At 38.6% G+C, this 15,756-nt stretch overlaps 1 protein-coding gene across 3 annotated transcripts in view; it reads right to left on the bottom strand.

The window, feature by feature from the left end:
- Positions 1 to 14,491, bottom strand: part of fam53b (family with sequence similarity 53 member B) — a 125,453-nt gene extending 110,962 nt beyond the window's left edge. For 2 of the 3 annotated variants that reach the window (XM_043712641.1, XM_043712643.1), the window contains exons 1-2: positions 12,488 to 12,770; positions 6,041 to 6,169 (exon numbers count right to left, since the gene is read on the bottom strand). The gene's annotated coding sequence lies outside the window, so the exon portion shown is untranslated. Of the gene's footprint in view, positions 1 to 6,040; positions 6,170 to 12,487; positions 12,771 to 12,893 lie in introns of those variants that run through there. The other variant, XM_043712642.1, reaches the window with a different exon arrangement.
- Between the last annotated feature and the right edge of the window lie 1,265 nt (positions 14,492 to 15,756).

The following is a 15,756-nucleotide window of genomic DNA, read 5'->3' as shown; positions in this document are numbered from 1 at the left end:
CTTGGTTACATGGAATAGGTTCAAGCGCCTGATTGGGCTCTGCCTGCTCCTATTTAACAGCTCGATGTGCTGACCAGACCCAACCTCTTCCTTGGAACAGGCAGGAGAATTGAATGTGTTGTCCCTCTTCTTGATCAGTAATTTCGATGGGCTGAATAGCTTCCAAATATCAGTGCGTAACAAGCTTGAGATGCTGAATGAGCTTCTCTTTTAACTGTGGAAATGTACAGTATCTGTCCGTGCTGTTGTATGAATGTCACAGGCACTTTAACAGCACATGACTGAATTTTGTCCAGGTTTTGCTGCACATGGACACAGATTGGTTCAGGAGCTGAGGGGGTGAGGGGCACATTGTTCTGAACATTGTGTGATCTTCAGTAACCCTCCCAACTTCTGATCTTGTGATGGCGAAAGACATTGATGAAACAGCTGAAGGTGTTTGTGCTAAGGAACTAACCTAAGGATCTCCTGAAGAAATGTCCGGGGACTGAGAAGACTGTCGACCATTGATCTCAAGCATCTTTCTTTGTACTCTGAAAGACCCCAACGAGTCGGGAGGTTACACCTAATTCCCATTCAGCTCAAATATATAGGTTGTCCCGATGACACCCTCAGTCAAATATTGCCTTTATATCGTGGCCATTCACTCTTCCCTGAGCCCCTATGTTCAACTCTTGTTCATATCAATAGGTGACGGTGCATTTCTTCTCACAGAGGATAATAGCTTTAAATTAAGGTTGTGTAGGTATAGGACAGATGTTAGGGGTAGGTTCTTTACCCAGAGAGTGGTGGGGGCATGGAATGCGCTGCCTGTGGGAGTGGCAGAGTCAGAATCATTGGTGACCTTTAAGCGGCAATTGGATAGGTACATGGATGGGTGCTTAAGCTAGGACAAATGTTCGGCACAACATCGTGGGCCGAAGGGCCTGTTCTGTGCTATATTGTTCTATGTTCTATGTTCTAGAACTTATGATAAAGCTAAACTTAAAAAGGAGTGTGACACATTTACAAAAAGTTCTCACTCTATTACAGTCAGATAAACATATGTTTCATCAACACAAGCACTAACATATCTTCATAAACATTTCCAGTGGATCATAATTAAATGCATTATTTTGAGCTTTTTTTTTCTCCTTGACCCTTCTTCTGAAGATGGTGACTCAAGTGGGGTAAGTCAGTTAGTATAGGATGAAATAAGCCATGCCTTTGTTCTAAGGATAGTTACTGAGCATTTGCAAAAAGGAGCTATATCAAAGTGATGTCAGATCACATGGAATTGGAGCTCCAATTCTGTAAGCTCCAGATAAAACATCCTCTCTTCCCATCTTTTGTATCTAATGCTATTCAATGAAGACTGCTAACTATACAATTGAGCATGGACTTCATCTTTCTGGAACCAGAGGCAGGTGTTAAGGGTCTAAAGTGAAGCCCAGACATGGTACATTGCAAAGGAATAAAATCAGGTTAACCCAACAATCTAATCTCAGAAGTGGAGGAAATACCCAAAGTGAAGCTCAGCAGTGATAGGGGCTGAATAACAATGGATTTCAACGTGTACCTAAACACCAAACCATGAAATGGCAAAACTGCATAGAACCCGAAAAAAAAGTGTGAGAGAAGCCCCACAGCAGAGAATGTGGTAAGTAACAAGAAGAAATCAATTGTGTGAGTAAAGTATTACAGAAATCAAATGTGCATACAGAGATGGGGAAGAGATTAATACTCAAAAAATACACTGCCAGCAAGCATGCAACGTAACAAGGCATTGTCCAATCCACAAAGGCTTTCTACCATTTCAACCAGTTTATATAGAGAGCTATGAGTGGAGAGGAGAAACCAGTACTATCTGGAAAACTAAACACAGGCCACAGCAACAAGGCATGCAAAAGAGTTAAACTATGAACAGTTCCTGGGGATGCGGCAGGACCACAACAGGAAATAACTCCCTGACCGTAGAAACCTATACAACAAATTTGATGTACAAAGATTAAAGTAGGTAGCAGGGAGACCGAAATTGGATACTGGAAACAGTTCCACAGACTCTTTTCCAAACATCCCTGGACCTGGGGAAATATGAGAATTGGAGTGAGGAATCAAGCATGTGCCACACTTTGCTTCAATGAAAACAAAGATTAATAATGCCCTTGTACATGAGTTTTTATTAAGAGGACTATTTGCAAAGCTTTAAATATTGTTTATTTGGCAAACACTAAGGGGCTTCAGCCCTAGCATTACAAAATGGTGAGACAACACCTCATTTCTCCCAACACAGAAGCTAGAAATGGGGAAAAGAGACAGTGCCAAAGCAGATGATGATAAGATACCAGATAGCATTTTGTATGTGTTTACAAAAAAAAACACAGGAAACCATTACTCAAATAATTCGTTGACTGGAACTTTTCAATCTTTCTGTATCTTTGAATTCAGATGACACTGTTCCTGAAAATCCAGCTGTCTCTTTTAAGGAGAACCATTCCTTTCTTCAAGGAGATAAAGCAGCAGTAAAATTATCTACTGTTTGCTGAATTTCAACTGGTTCTGTACAACAGCAACTACCATCACAATCAGGAGAGGGAGTTGCTCCAAGAGGTGAAAGCTTAACTACTGCAGGGAAGCAAGAAAGTAACATTGAACTAGTTCAATCAAGTGAAACTACAAAAGAATTATGCAACTAGTAAAGCAATCATAGGATTGGAGATATCTAGAATTAGTTTGAAAGAGATTTTCAACCCTGCAAGAAAGAAATTTCAGAGCGTCAAAATTGTTTTTAGTCTATCCGTTGAAATAAAGCAAAATGAGCTTGATGCCACTGAAGGAAAAAAACTTCAAACCTCAGAAACAGTTCACCAAGAGGTGGTTTGAAAATAGCTAGCAACTGGTGAAAAGCTATCCAGGGAAAAGTAGGCACTGAGTTTTATACTGGATTCTTATACAACTGACATATCAAAGAGACATCCTGGTGAGAAAGTTTCTCTTTCACTGAAATATTCAGAGCTCAAAGCACACCATAAATATTAGCTGAAGAAAACATTTGCTCTGATCCACAAGCAATGATCGCCCCTCTGAAAAAAGAAAACTCCGAGTAGTAGAATAGAGATCTTCATTTACAGTATTGAAGACCATACTGGAAAAGCAAGCCCTCGTTATGAAGGTCATCAACTCAGAAAGATTATGTTCTTGCAAAGAAGAAATACATGGAGAAAGATGCAAAATTCAAGTCCTCAGCGTCTTGCTGGTTCAAACTCTAGGATGAGATTAAGACTAATAGGGACATGGCAGATTCTGCATATTCAGCTATAGTCCAATCCTCCATCAGATTTCTAGATCACAATATTGCAGAAGAGTTTTCCAGAGATCCCACTGCTGATGATGGGCCACTTTCAAAGTTTCCTCTTGGTCATGATGGCAAGCCTTCATGTTTTTCTGGTGTCCTAGGAGCCTGGATCTACATACAGGAGTATACACTAGTTGAAGTGTGTGTCTCCAACAACTTAAGAAACTCGTGACAATATCGCTGCCTTTGCATTTTATCTGTTATCAGAGGCTGGATCTCCAATCTACCAAAGATTTTTCCATTCTAAGGAGCACACCATGCCACGTGTCCTCAAGTAGGGTTAAGAATATAGTTGAAAATCAAAATGTTGACAAGAGGAGACTTGCAGGATGGGTGAAGTGTGAGTAAAGAATTACATGTTTATGATCAAGTACTAATGGTTAAATGGGGTACCAAAAATGGAGGGGGTCACAAAGGCAAACATAACTTTATTGTAAGGCTGTCTTAGGCAGCATGTGTGAAAGGAGCCATACCATAGTGACAACATATCACATGGAGTTCAAACCTGGGTCTCCAGACAAGACTTTTTCTGTATATTGTTGTCTTCAGTAAAGACTTCAAAATGTTCACTGAGATGAATGTGGACTTCATCTTACTACAGTTAGCGCTGACTGCTCTCTTATAACTTTCCCAATTGTCTAATGTTTCTTGACTATATAAGGATATTCAGATCATCCATTTAAAGAGTTACCTTAATATTAACATAAACTTGTTTTAATTGAATAAGTGACATCAGTTGGAAATCTAGGTTGAAGCACTGGTAAGATTTGTAACCCTATTCCAATAGGAACTACTGGTTTTCAGAAAAATCTAATAGAGATGCTGAAGGCCACCTTTTGTGTTCTTCCCATTATTCTTAGTGAGCCCAGCTAATATGGCATAGATGAGGATCAACACTAAATCATATTTTGAGAGCTCTAAAGTTGCAATGTTTTAAAAAAAAGTTCTTTACCTCATTCTGCTTTTTTGTGCCTTCTAACATTCTCCAATCAAGAATGAGAACCTATTCCTAGACTATGCTGTTTTGAAGACTGTGTGAACAGGACAGTGTGATGGAGCAGCAATTTCCTGCTCAGTACTTAATCATCTCGTCAGTGACAGCACTAGCACTTGCTGCATGCAATGACAGTATGAGAAAATCACAGGTCAAACTAACTTGTCACTCAGTCAGCAATACAGTGTGTTACACTGTCATATGCTGCTCAAGTTACAAAGGAAAAAGTTATACTATCTATTGATCGAATTCTAGAAAGCCTGTTTCCGAAGCAGAATGGATTAAAAATTACCCATTTACCATTAAACGTCTTCTGTGCGAGAGAAGCTTTCTGGGGTCGGGGTAGCAGACAAGGTGGTGGTTTTGGGGTTGGATGTGTCTGACAGGGTTGGAATAATGCAATGGGGTTGGATTAGTGGAGGTTTGATTGTGTCATGGTTGTAGTCAGGGGAGGTGTAATGTGGGAGGGTTCCAGTAGTGACAAGAGGGTCAGCTTAATAATTATCCAGGAGTTAAGCTAAGTTTTCAAATTAAATATTAGATTAAATAAGGCGCAACTCTGCAATGGACTCAGTCAAAGGAACTGCACATCAGAAAATTGAATTTCCTGGATAATTCCCATGGAGTCAACTGTGTCAGAGATTCCATAGGGTTACAATGTGCAATTTCAGTCTATATTACAGAAATTATCCTGGCCAGAGTATCTGGGCTAAAGTGGCTAAGACTTTAGCTCAGATAGACAGATTTTGAAACAGTAAAGGGAATCCAGGGTGATTGGGAAAAGGCAGGAAAATGGAGTTAAGGATTATCAGATCAGCCGTGAACCCACTGAATGATCAATGACCTATTTCTGCTTTTAAGTTGTGTTCTTATACAAGTTTGAAGAAAGCTTTCCATTTTCACATCTATCTCTTTGAGCTTCAATGTCACATCTACCCTCATGGCACATGCAGGCTGACATTTCAGTACATTTGGAATCATTGGTTCATACCAAACCACACCACATTATAGAACCAGGGTGCGCTGATAACTACATAGATATAACATACAGACAATTCATAAGAAGGATATATTCCCTGATGTGTCAAAGCCACAATCTCATCTGTAGAATTCGATAAGATGTCTCTTGCAAACTATTTCAATGATATGGACTAAGATGCAGCAAAACCTCAAAGACTGAATCACTTCCAGGTTTCCAATATTATATAGAAATATCTCATGTCTAAAACATTAACCCAATGCTACTGAAACTTTTCAGATGGTGACCTTTAGAGGTTCAAAAATTGGTGTGACCCCTCTGTGAGAACTGTGAGGCTGTTAGTTGGGGTGGGGGTGGATGGGGTTTGTGGGAATGTAGGTTTTGTAATTTAGTTGCATTGCTGTCTCAGGACTCATGACCCCAAAATTGGAGTCTTCACCTCTACTTGGGAAGCCCTACATAAACTGATTTTTTTCCCCCTTCTATACAGTTACAGACTAATATGAAATGTAATTCACTGTTTATTTACTTATTTCAACTCTTAAACATTTGCAGATTTTAAAAACTGTGTTAACCATTATTTCAATTAATACTAATTTCTGAAAAAGCATTGCACAACCTGCAAATGAAACAAAGGAGTTAATGAGTGGAACAAGCTAATGTGTCTGCTTTAGTTTAACAGCTTAAAGGTTTCACACAATAGATTAATGAGCAGGTATGCACAGCACCGTACCTCAAACTTGACTTTTTTAGTGAAGGTTATTGAGACAGCTTGTTTAGGCAGACTCAGTCCGAGGAAATCTCCAAAAATTCCATATCATTTCTGCTGTGCTCTCTGCTGATTGGAGTTTTACTTCTGAGTCTGTAAACCAGGAAATTTACAAAATTGTTTCAATAATTAGTTAGCTTCTTCTAAAAAAAAACTAAAATAAATGAAAATCTGACACTGAATTCAATGGCATGATACTGATGATTTCAATGTGCTCTCCAACTGTAAAAAGACAATGAGCCTTGACAGACAAGTTGTAATAGACAGCATTGATCCTTTAGAAAATAGCGCAATAAAAATCTAAAAATGGCATTACCAGCTCCTACAAAAATTGCTTTCTTTAATTTGAAGTGATTTTGATGGAAAGCTATTCATCTAGAATATTTTTCATGAAGAAACTGTTTTATTTAGGACCAAGGGTGTATTATGATTGCTTTTCATAAATTCTTAGGTTTTGTAATTCACAAGCTAAATGAGACAATACAAAATGTTCCATTGTACATTTGCCTCAATACATTGCTAATTATTTTCACTCAGTGGCCACATGGGTCAGAAACAAATTTCTAACTGGCAGATTGCTTCAATTTGATGATTGGCAAGCCATGTTATTAAAGTGTAAAGACACAGATCTCATGAAATAGAAAATCTCAAATTACAACTGTAATAAACCATGGATTCTCATAATAAATATGGCTGTGTCCCTTGCTCCATCTTGTGACACAGGAAATGTAGACTATAGTTTTCACCAAAAAATCCTCAGCTTGAAAATTCATTTTCCATGAATATATTGTTTCAACAACAATTATTTCTCAATAATGTGTTGCAAATCATTAATCCTTCCCTATGAAGGCTGTAGTATAATGGAACATATATTTGTGTGTTTTGGAGCTGTCTTTAATTTAAAAAATAAAAGTAATGTGATCTACCCTAAAGTATAGATGACAAAATGCTTTTGTGACAGAGGTTAAAAACTAAAAGGAAGCCTGGATTTTTTCTTCTCTGGAAGGAAGGAATGACAAATGTCAATGATCAGTTTAGAATTGGAGTCTAATCCGCGTTTCTACCTGGATCTGAGGCCCATATGATTTACATTGCCATGGAGGTGAATTTTGACAGTGGGAGAATCCTCATGAACCACTGAAGGATCAGATTGCATGCTTTTCTAAAACATAATGAACTCCACATCAAGCTAGTCTGCCAGGATCTGGAAGTGAATGTGCAGCTGGAGGCAAAATGTCTCTACATTTCAGCATGCAGGAATATCAGGAAGCGCACACAGATTAAACAGATATTCATATTCAGCAACTAACTGGAATTTTATATTTTTAAAAGTATGTTATTGGTAATAGTGATTGCAGCATATTAAAATGGTGTGTTGCAAGTTGTTTTTAATGTAAAGGTGAGCCAAAAACAAACACAGTAACTTAACATATTGAATTAATGATCTATAATTGATTAATTGCTATTGAAGTTTGTAATGCAAATTTGGATTGTATTACTACCTTTCAATCACTTCCAGTTCTTTTTATAAAATGTGCTTTACTATTTTGTATGTTAATTCAAAAAGACTAATATAGGAAGGGGAAGAATTCCTCTAAAATACCCAAAAATTCTAAGAAATTATTCAATACTCAGTGAACAAGAAAGATTTTCTTAAAAAAGACACAAGAAATCATCACATATCTGTGAATAGTATGTCTTGTTAATGACTTTGCTGACAGTCCCTGCTTTTAAACATCAATAAATACAATTTACCAGAGCTCAGTGTAGAAGACACTTATGTGGGCGGATCCAATCCATGTATAATTGTGTTATCCAATCTTATTAATGTTTCAAACAAAAAACTTTAAAATTTTCTGCTAACATTCTGAAATAAATTCTCAGTTAGAAACAAATGTTTAACAGAAACTGCCATGAACTCACTCTTTGGAATTGTCTGCAGGGCACCTGCAAGTCTTTGTTCAACTTTGGGTTTGCTTACCTGACAGTGACAAAGCAACAGTAACTGTGGAGAAGAAAGTGAGGTCTGCAGATGCTGGAGATCAGAGCTGAAAATGTGTTGCTGGAAAAGCGCAGCAGGTCAGGCAGCATCCAGGGAACAGGAGAATCGACGTTTCGGGCATAAGCCCTTCTTCAGGAAGGGCTTATGCCCGAAGAAAGGCATGTTCCTGAAGAAGGGCTTATGCCCGAAACGTCGATTCTCCTGTTCCCTGGATGCTGCCTGACCTGCTGCGCTTTTCCAGCAACACATTTTCAACAGTAACTGTGACATGACCAAATCATGTTTAAATCTAGCAAGATGATTTCTTATCCCAAGAAAGTTAAGATTTTGCAATGAATTAATACATGTGGTTTTCTAATAAATCACTTTTGAAGTAATTGCTACTGTAAATGTTCATGAAAACACACAAATGGAAACCATTACAAATAAAAAGTGTTTGCAGATGAACAATGCAAATCATTGCCAAAACATGTTGTTACTTCCCATATGTTAATGAGAGTAAAAAGCATTCTTCTTCCTGACATCCTCCATCCTAAAGAAATATTTGCCAATAACATTACACAGGGATGGTGCCTAGTTAATCTGATCATGCAGTTACAAAGGACTACCAAGACTTAAAGAAATGATGCAACACTTGGTAACAGTTTACTTGGTCAATCTTCTGTACTTAAACGGTGGCTCAACATGAAAATTGGGATTTGTAGCTGGAAAACTGGAAATAGCTCTGCAGAAATTCTCCTGTTTTCCTCCTCCTCCTTTTTGATACAGATCCACAGAGGGATTACAGCTAATTAGTCAAGAACAGGCATTCCTACTGATTTTCTTTTCATTGTCTGAGGGGAATTGCAAACAATTGTTGTGCTTTACTGCTTCCCAGCCGGAATCGACTATCACAGCACAGTCCAGGAATTTTATTTGGCATCATCATGGTCTATAGCCACCAGGGTGAGGAACTGTTATTCTTTATATTAAAAAGCAATTTGTCCTTTGCTAGATCAGCACTTAACATTGCACATAACAAGTGTGCAATTGTTAAAGATAGTATGCCACATACATTCGAAAATCACAATTCAAGATTTTAAAAAAAAATTGCTGCTTTGTTCAAGGATGAAGATCTTCAGTTGAGATTCTGAGCTGGTAATTAGTAGTTCAGGAGAAGTAGTAGCCCCTTTGGCATGTGCCAAGTCTTTGGCTAACTTTGAACAAAAATATGGTACTGAACTTTTTCTCTGTGACAGCACAATCTTCAGAGGTATGTTCTAGTGCCAGCTTTGACAGTGGTACATATCACCTCTGACAAAACTGGTGCGAGTTTGTCCCCAATTAATTGGTCAGCCTCACACTGTCATTAGTGCAGGTAAAGTAAATGATGTGAAAAAGCTGACCAAATTACAATCAGCAAACAAATAAAAACATACAACTGGCCCAATGCAAAAGCAAATTCTTTTAATCCAAAGTTCTTTCCAAGGGAACACAATCAAAATGGTGGTCCTTCACTTTTATAGCATTGATCAGCAAGGAATGATTACTTTTTGTTATTTTCACATTAATAATTTGTAAGTATTTTCAATGTACACTGTGTAATTCTCAAAAAAGGAAGCCTTAAGACTACATTTCAATGTTAGAGAATTCCCCTGAAATATATAAAATTATGCAAATAAGCATACATAGGAAAAATGGCAAGAACTTTGTCCATTGATCAAATTCTGAAGTGCTCAAGTTTGTTTCATTTCATACATCACCCAAATCCACCCATTGTTCTTAATCATGCATAAACTGATTTGGCACAATCACTTTTGGTGAAAAGAATGTAGACTTGGATATTGGTTCCATTGCTTAATACTTGATTCTCACAAAGTTAAAACTATTCCTTGTTCCAAAATAATCTGATACTCAGCACTGTGCAGAGAGGGATTACATTTTCAAGGTGCCCTCTTTAGATAAGGTGCTTTGTGCTTTCTCAAGTTGATGTAAAACATTCCATGTCACTATTCAAAAAAAAAAGTGGCTATGTTTCCCAGTTCCATGATCAATATGTATCCCTTAAACAACATCACATGAGAAAAGATTATTTGACAATTTAGATCATTGCTGTTCATAGCATTTCCAAATTTGAAAAATGATTATTGTATAACTAAACTTCAAGAAATGTTTCCCTTTTTTGTGAAGCTAGTTGAGACATCCTAAGGTCATGAAGAGATGTAAAAGTTTAATCTTCAAGTTATTTCTTGAAGCACTTCAGAACATTTTACAAAGCTAAAAGATGCTACTGAAATGAATTTAACCACAGGAAAGCCAGAGTACCATCTCATTGCCTTTTAGCTGGTGAAAAATTGAAAAAAGTACAACCATTGGAAAACATGGTCAACAGCAGAAGATGAAAGATTCAGAAAGAACACTTAAGTGTGAGGACCGGATGGGTGGACAACATTAGAAACTGGATGAAGAAATGAATATTGTACACAGAAATGTAATGAATTGAGGGGACCTTTTACATCCCCTTATGGATTAGGACTAATTAAGGAAGGGGAGCTGCTCCTCAGATGCTGCCTGACCTGCTGTGCTTTTCCAGCACCACTCTAATCTAAACTCTGATTTCCACCATCTGCAGTGCTCACTTTTGCCTAATTAAGGAAGGATACAAACGAAAGTTCTTGCTGTTTGAAAATTAGCTGAGGCTTGATGCCATATAACAAAGTAACATATCAGCATATTCATTTGGTAAGTCTTTTGCTACTGAGTCACAGGTTGTGGATTCAAGTCCCATGCAAACATTTGAGCATATAATCTAGACTGATATATCTGTTTGATGAAGGAATGCTAAAATGTTGGTGAATGATATGTTGAGTAGAATTATTTTTCAATCAAAAGGTGGGAGTTCTTGCCTCAACTAATGTCACCAAAATTACTTGCCCATAAAACAACAACAATTACATCCCAAAAGTAATCCATTTTCTGTAATATTGCTTGGCACATTCCAAAGATACAACATGTATTAGAAATGTAAGTGAAGGCTGCCTCTCTGCATCAACTTACACAAGCTTAGACTTTTTAAAACAATCTCTTCATTGTGGGTCCTCTTTGGGAAGCGAGATAACCAAGCTATCTGCCAACTCAAAGGAATTAAACCTTTCAAATATTTGTAATTCTTTTCCATTCTTTCTCAAAAGCTATTAGGAAACAAGTGTTGTAGTAAAGTAAAATAATAGGGCATAGTATCATGCTTTCATTGGAAAATATCAAACATTGAAACCGTTGAAATAGGGGAAATAGAACTTTGGCCAATGCCTGTAAGTGGTATGTGACAAAAGGGAACAAGTACAACTCATGTCTTAGACATATCATGCGACAACGCACTGCTGCCAACTGCCTTCATAAAGGCATCCAAATGTATTTACCATATACTGTACAGGGTTCTCTATGTGACACCAATCTTAAACCTCAAAATACCTTACACATTCCATTCTCCCAATTACAAACAGTCACGTATTGTAGCACTAGCCTGTAGAGGAGGAATATACTACAGTAGCTGATCTTGGCAGCAAGTCATGCCTTCATTTGTCAACACAGTTAAAAAGAAACATCATCTCTACTTTGTCTTGAGACATCAAGAAAGCCCAGTCAACTGTTTAACGAAACAAAATCAAGAAGTTCTATCAGAACATCAACAAATAGGCTAAAATTTTACACGCTCGCAAAAGCTACCCAGGCAAAACATAAATACATAAAATATTTTAACTGCCACCCGATTCTTTCCAGAGAGCAAAGTAATGTTGATGGAAACACGGTTGTTCCAAGACGATGATTGCTCAGTAATTATCTATCAATTATTTGCTCGAAACGGGTTTTGTTTTGCTGCAGAGTGTAAGAAATCATGCCCTGTGAACCTTGTTCCCCACCCCTCCCCCAAAAAACAAAACTTGAAGGACTTTCCCTTTAATACAAATGTGACAACGAGAAAGCAAACACGCGGAGGAAAAGTCCCTGGGATAACTGGCGTTTCCCCAAATCATTGGTGTACTGCTGGGAATACGATCTTCCTATGGCAGCCTTCAAGGGCAGACTTAGTGTATCGAGCCCTCGCCATGTGCAACCCAGCAGTGCGCTGGCAAACTGCTCTGAATGAGCTGGAAAGGATTCGGCCAGAAGCAGAGACTCCAAAAGCTGAAGCTGTCACTAAAAATACCAATCAGCGCCTCCTCCAAACAAATAAAGCACTTTCCACCTCCCTCAAACTCCACCGCATGATTTCTTAATAAATTAAAAATCAAAGTTAAAACTATTGAACAATAGGTTCAGGCATCATAAACTGTATATGAGCGTTTGCCCGTTCTTGTTTATTTAAATATTACTTTTGGCACGGGCTGGATATGAAACTACTGTATAGTCACATGAAAATTAATACCCACAGGATCATCCATCCTTTCAGGATGAAGAGGATGCAGAGACGTGCTGGATCTTAGATATACCTATATATACACACGTAAAATATATATTTTTGTTACTCCAACGTTATTTCTTCAAATCAGATTTCCGCTCCTTTGAGCGTCTTTTTTTTTGCCCTCACAATTCCTGGAGGTGCGAAGCTGAGGACATGTTCACCCCAGTAGAAAGGTTTCAGCTGTTGTTCACGCTGCTTCTGCCTAGGCTGCCTCAGCCCTGTCACAAACTCAATATCAGAGCTTTGGACGCTACACATTGTAACAATATCCGCACACAGCCACTCCACTTCGCAACAAGGGAGGGAGGGACCCACTGTGTCAACTTGCCCGAAGCCGTTCCGTGCGGCACCTCGCCCCCTCGCTCAGCAAATACCTTGCCGAACTTCTCTGCACTCTCCCGTCCAGACAGCCGGCAGCTTTCCTCCGCTCCGACCTCTCCTGCACTGTTCCACTTCCCTCGAACAAAAACCCCTCTCTTCCTGATGTGGAGCCGTCCACTCACAACTACTGATCAGCTGAAATTGCAAAGGGAAGTAGGCTTGTCACTTCCTGGACGGTCTGTAGTAGGGAATCTGTGTCTTTCCTTAAAGGAAGAAATAGTTGTTGTTGGACGGCCAGCCGTGCAAAGTAGGAACGTTCCAAACAACGTGAAACGCCAGCTTTATAAAAATGATTCGTTTTCAGATTGAAACTCCCCCTCTTCCACGCCCGAGCCCCCAGGCTTTGAATCAGGAGTACTTTCGTGATTATCGTGCTAGATGGCGCAATGACCCAAGTGAAAGCGAGCTCCCATTACTACAATAAAGAAAATTGGCTTTTAAAAACGGGTGTTTGTCTGCAGAAGGAGCTGAGCAGCCAAAAGAAACGGCCACATGAATACACGCAATAGCATTTCTTTTACATGAGAGTGTATATGTGACAGATGTGAAACCTAGCCCCAATATGTACGGCCTCTGCTCAAACATAACATATCTAAAAACAATTGAGTAAAGCATAAAGTCGACTGCAAACACCAGCTTTGGCCACAGTTCATGTAATTTGCCACAGATTCAATATATGGCACAGGACCCATGCAGATCAGGAAAGTGCAAGCGTTGATTTCTGCCCTCAACTAGAAAACTATAGGAGTGTCACAACAGCCGTGCCATTTACATAGCCTTAACCTGATCAAACGTCTTTCATTAGAGTTCTTTTCACGTTGAATGTACGCGGAATGGTAACAAATTACTTAGAAGAGACAACCACAATAAGCATTCAAAGACGTTCAGAGAAAACTTTTAAAGTGAGGATAAGGAGGAGAGACTTTGGAGGATATTATGCTGTGTGGCCAGGACAACTGAAGACTGCCTGGATTCGGATTTTTAAGGACGGGAAGAGCAGCCATCAGAAACATTGAGACAGGGAGAAGAGGAACCACAAAAGGACAGTCTCTGAAGTAGACTGTGGAGATGTAGTTGAGACAATGAAGGAGGATAAAATGGGAAGTGGTGGATTGAAAGAACTCCAGGACAATAAGGAAGGGTCATAATTGTAAACATAGAGCCTATTGTTGATAACCATTAGAAATACAGCCTCTCTATAGATCCTCCAGAACCACATGCTTAATCAGTACAGTTAATATTTGTGCAGATCATGAAATATAGAGAATACAGCACTGCTCCACGTGCATCGATTATCTTCTGGTGTGGTACACAGGTACCAGAACCCTTGTTTATGCTTTTCCCAATTTACCAATCTTCATTTATGTACCTAAACATAGGAAATTGAATATGCTCAATGCCTGAGCCTCCATTGCCTTCTGAAGTAAAGTCCAAAGTATCACACTCTCTGAGTGAAGGCATTCCTCTACTTCCAAGTCTGAGATGACTTCTTATTCTGAGACTGTGTCTTCTTGTTCTAACCATCCCATCCAAGAGAAACATCCTTCCTGCTTGTCATCCTGTCAAACCCCGTAAGAGTTTCTGAGTGGCATGCTGGCACAGCGGTTAGCACTGGTGCTTCACAGCACCAGAGACCTGGGTTCAATTCCTGTCTCAGGTGACTCTTTATGTGGAGTTTGTACATTCTCCCTGTGTCTGCATGGGTTTCCTCCCACAATCCAAAAATGTGCAGGTTAGGTGAATTGGCCATGCTAAATTGCCTGTAGTGTTAGATGAAGGGGGGAATGGATCTGGGTGGGTTGCACTTCGGTGGGTCGGAGTGGACTTGTTGGGCCGAAGGGCCTGTTTCCACTCTGTAAGTAATCTAATCTGAAAAATATTTCATATGCTTCTATTAAATCACCTCTCATTCTTCTAAATTCTTCAGAATATAGGCCTAGTCCCTCATAGGATAACTCCACCTTCCTAGTTGAGTTCTACGAACCTTCATTGAACAGCCTGTATGGCAAATAGATCCTTACCTAACCAAAAATACAGTCTCAAGAGACTATTGAACTGGGGGTAGAATTTGGCTGCACCTTAATCATATCTTGTTTCAACATCTGTCTGGTAAGAATTTATAAGTGGTTCATTCAATAACAGTAAGAGGTAGGAATCTCAAAAATGTTACTGTCCTTTAGTTCATATGTACTAAAGTCATTATTAGTTATCCTATTGCCATCCAGCAAGCTGATATCAGCAACTCAGCATTGAGGAGGGATCACAGCTAAGAGTTCCAGATTTGGGTAGTTCTGGCAGAGCATTTATCAATTGAACCATTGATAACAAATGTTCTATGTCAATAGGATTGGATAGTTCGACTTTATTTGTTTCTCCAAGTTTGTAAAATTTGCAAAAATAAATCATAATTTTGAGCAGTGAAAGAGTTCAGAAGAATCACAAGTATTTTCAGGACAAATGGTTTCTTATGATTTATGTTCTCAAAATCTGATGACACTTAAGCCATTAATATCATTCATGCGTGTGCAATAAATGATGAGAAAGCAGCTGGCCTAATTGTTTTCAGAACAGCAAAGTCCACTTATTCCACTGATGATTTGTATTGATCATATGCTTATCAGCAGATCAATTGTACCTGAAGTTTAGATCAATGGGAGTGCATACCTGATGTAAGCAGCATTTTTTCATTGCTCATTCAAGCAATGTAGAAGAATTGATCTGATATAATACCCTTTTAAGGTATACTAATTAGATAGATCAATAAGAACTTTAATTAATGGAAAGTTTATAATATTTTAATAAATTATTCCAAACATAGGAAAATTGAAAATGTCGTTCAAGAATATATTCTAATTA

The sequence above is a fragment of the Chiloscyllium plagiosum genome, chromosome 22 (assembly GCF_004010195.1).
Source record: "Chiloscyllium plagiosum isolate BGI_BamShark_2017 chromosome 22, ASM401019v2, whole genome shotgun sequence".
Lineage (NCBI taxonomy): Eukaryota > Metazoa > Chordata > Chondrichthyes > Orectolobiformes > Hemiscylliidae > Chiloscyllium > Chiloscyllium plagiosum.
The sequence above is the reverse complement of the archived record's forward strand: the minus strand, read 5'-3'. Positions and strand labels throughout refer to the sequence as shown.